Below are 4,085 nucleotides of genomic sequence, written 5' to 3' on the forward strand. Positions count from 1 at the left end.
TTGTCCAGCTGGTTCTGCACAGTGTACAGGGCACAGCAGAGACTTTGGAGAATACAGTCACCGGAATTGGGGCTCCTGAGGGAAAGTGAAGGCTGGGAGCGGAGAAGTGTGGAGGCTGTAGCAGGGAAATGTGTTGCTCACGAAGCTGTAACCTTCTCAAGTGCTGGGATTTATGGTCAGTTTCCTCCACGGCTCCTATGGACAGACAGTATGCTGGGTCTATGGCAGAAGATAAATACTTACCTGCTCACTAGCTGAGCTGTAGTGCTGACACGAATGTACAGGGAGGGCGATATGCTGCAGCCAGAGCAATGGAGGGCAGACTTCAGGAAGAACTTTGTACTTTTGTGGACGAGGGCCTCTGAGATAAGTGCCTAACTAACACAGGAGCTGGCATTCGGCCCTGTCTGGTACCCTGGATCCTTCTTTGGGGTAGTATGAGGGGTTGCCTCTGCTATCCACTCAACAGGCTCCCCCCTCCACATTGTCCTCACTATGGAATGAAAACCCCGTGGACTTTGTCTGTCATCATGGGAAGATCCCACATCCAGGAAGAATAGGCATGGTGACATCACCGCAGCTTTGGACCAGGTGTGTGGGTGCCCCTGGCTGAACCCTCACCCATGCAACTGCAGGGAGTCTCAGCTGAGGTCTCACAGGGGAGCTGTGGGGAGAGGCAGAGTCAGGAAGCAGAAGGAACCAGAATAGAAGAGCCTGGCTCCCTGCTTCTCCCGTCTATCCCTACGTTGTCACCCTAACAGGCTTCCCCAGCATATGATGTGTCTCCTCTGGCTCCTTTTGGCCTGATGACTCCTTGTTGGTGGTGAGAGCTGGAGGATGTGACCTGGGGAGGAGAGAGCTCAGGGCACCTGACTCTGTGAGCTTAGTGAGGGTGTCACAGCCCTTCTCAGCCCAAATGAAGGGCTTGGACCTGAACAGTGGCTTTGACAGGGATAAAGGATCCCACCTACTCCAAACCTGAGCAGAAGGACAATTCGGGAGACAGAGTTAACTTGCTGCAGGTTAATCAAGAGGGAGTCCAGCGTGGGCCTGCTTCTGGCCTCCGTGTCCCCTCCCCTGGGGACAGCTTCTCCCTCTTCAGCTCTCATCAGCAGAAGCTCAGGTTCTCCCTGGGACATGGCTGATGCACTTTGTATTATTGTCCTTGGGCTACTGCCTGCCTCCCTTAGAATTTAAAACCTTGAAGGCAAGGACCAACTTCTCTGAGACTGGCTGCCTTGGGTATAGATGTGTCAGACGTTGAGTCTCATGTGGCCTGAGCTGCCACAGCTCTCTTGGCTGTCCCACTCTGGGGGAATTTGGAGACTTCCCCCCAAAGGCCCAGCTTCTTCCATATGGCCTGGTGCACAGAGCTCTGGCTCTGGTCCCAAAGCCAACCTATGTGCCACAGGCCTTCAGTGGAGGCATTTCTCCTCCCTGGGCCCCACTTTCACCACTTCCAGTGTCCCATCCAGTTTGAACATTACATCAGAATCTAGGCTCAGACACTCATTTGATCCCACCATCTTTCTTTCATTCATTTGCATGCTTGTTTGCATAAATCTGCATAGAGCATCTAACAGCGTCTATGTTTTTCTGTTGACCTGCCTTTGCTTCGATTTCTGGTTTTATCTTTCTCCTAAATGACATGAACAAGGAGCGGGTGCAATGGACAGAGGCCACGTCTTGTCTCTGTAACCCCATCAGCTGGCACAGGGCCTGTGACATAGTACTTGCCCTATAAATGCTTGCTGAAGTGAAAGGGCTGAGAAGAGTTGCTGGGTGGGTACCTGTGGGAAGGGGGAAGCAGGAGGGGAGCGAGGGGGAGGGCCTGACTGGGGTGGGGAGAGTGATAAGCAGCATCAGGGAGAGATGTCGGTCAATGTCTGCATCCCCGGATTCACCAAGAGGGTGAAATGGGTCTGGGAGCTGGGGCAGGGGGAGTGATAGCTACCCAAGGTCATGTAGCCGGTTGGTGGCAGAGCTCACACTTCAACCCTTGAACTCCTAGGCTGATGCTGAGAATTTTAGAAGTAGGACTTGGAGGGAGGGAGCTGAGCAGAGGGCTCTCCCCTTCCTGTGTTACCTCCTCTCAGACTGGAAGAGCAGCTGAGTTCACAAGGAGTCAGAGACCAGCCTGTGAAAGACTCAGAATCCAGTTGGAAAGGTGAAAGGCAGCATGCCCTGGTCCTGCCATCCCTCTGGGAACCGAGAGGGGTTCTGAAGGGAGTGGAATTCTCTGCCCTCGAGGTCTTGGAGACTCAGGGCCGCCTGGTGAGGTCAGCTCCGTGTGGTGGCAGAGGACCACTCAGAAACTCTCCATCCCTGTAATCCAGGAGAGGGTCAAGGAAACACGGAAAGGGCACCCCGGGCGGGTCCCCCTCCAACAGCTGGCATTCAGGCAGCCTGCTACTCCTCAAACCATTCTCACTGACCAAGGTCATCTGGGGCTGGCACCTGGGGGAGGGCTGGGAGAGTAGGTTACTTCAGGCTCCCACCCGCTCTTAGGGCATTAGACATTCACTCCCACTGGTGGCCCAAGGCAGAAGGCTAATGGGCAGGCTCTGAAACTAGGGGTGTGGGTCAGGAGAGGTGCTGAATGCATTGTTCAGGGGATGAGGCCAGGCCCAGCCAGGCCCTCTATCCCACCCCCATCCCCATTTCACTGACCCTGCTTGTGGACCTCTAGGCCTCTCTGAAGGGATAAGTGCGGCTCCCCAAGGTCTGAGCCCCTATTCCTTGCCCGGGACTCTGTTGCTTTGACTGGACACCATGGCTCTCTAGATGGATGCCCTCCTGAAGGGAGAACAATCAATCCCTGAGCATATCAAACTCACACGGTTCAGGTTCTGCTTGCAGGGAGCTCTCCAGAGTGATGGGTGAGAGACATTAATCAATCCAATGGGGGAGATAAGACACCAGTGTCCTCAGGATGTAGATGCAGGGAGACGGGAGAGTGTAGATGAAATGAATATTGAAGGGCTGGCTCACAGAGAAAAGGGTTAAATAGAAATTGGATCGGGAATCCCAGCAGATAGCATGGAAAAAAGAAGCCTGGAACCAAGGAGGGCAGGAAATGGGATGTTGCCTCAGACAGGAGAAAGCTTAGGAGGAGGGGGCCGTGCCAGGGGCCAGAGCCCTGAGCTGAGGAGGATGGAGCTGAGGGAGAGCAGCTTAGGGCTGTAGGAGCTGCCAGAGGAAAGCGGAGAGCCTAGGAGAAACAAGGAGGACGGAGGATGTGGAGCCAGGAAGATGGCACCTCGGTTGCAGGCAGAGGGGCTGAGCGGGTGGAGAGAGGCCGCAGAGTCCTCACCGGGCAGAGGGAAGGGTGGAAGGGACGCAGCGGCCCAGAGGAAGGCCTGGCCTGGAGCCCTGACCGCACTCCCCCTCTCCCGGGCCCATCCCGGCCCACCCTGGCTCTGCCCAAGGCCAGCCGTATCCTGACCCTCAGCTTTCCCCAAGCAGAGCCAGCCCCAGCCGGTGCCCAGAGAGCAGGGAGCCGCAGCTGCTGTGAGGGTTCAGCGTGGAGCCTCGGTGGGGGTTGATGGGAGACTGCCAGGCGCCGCTTAATAGGATTTTAATTATACAGCTCCAGCAAGAATTTTTTCCCCCCTGGGCTTGGGCCCTCACAGATACCTCCATCTCCACCTCAGCATCTTCTCAGCGCTGGCAGCCTGCGTGCCCGGGCCTCCACTGCCCGCCCCCACCCACCGTGGGGGACTCTGGCTATCTCCTGGGGGTCCCGGGGAGGGCTGGCATCTGCCCCCAGCAATCGTGGGGAGGTCACTGGCTCTTAGGGAGGATCCTGCTGAGGGGTGGGTGTGGGGAGCTCCTCCAAGGTCCACATCCAGGGTGGAGTGTGGCTAGAACTGACTTTGGCGGAGAGGGGGTGCCCAGCACCCTGCCATTACTGTGGACGTGGTGCTCATTTTCCCAGAGTGATTGTGCTCCACATCAGGCCTTTCCACAGTGAGTGTCTCATGTGAGGCTTGCCACACCAGGGCCTCCGGGAGGCAGGCAAGGCAGATAGAATGATAATCTCCATTCGATAGATGAGAACACTGAGGCCCCATGAGTTCAAGTGA

Source organism: Oryx dammah, unplaced genomic scaffold (genome assembly GCF_014754425.2).
Source record: "Oryx dammah isolate SB20612 unplaced genomic scaffold, SCBI_Odam_1.1 HiC_scaffold_8, whole genome shotgun sequence".
In the NCBI taxonomy this organism is placed as follows: domain Eukaryota; kingdom Metazoa; phylum Chordata; class Mammalia; order Artiodactyla; family Bovidae; genus Oryx; species Oryx dammah.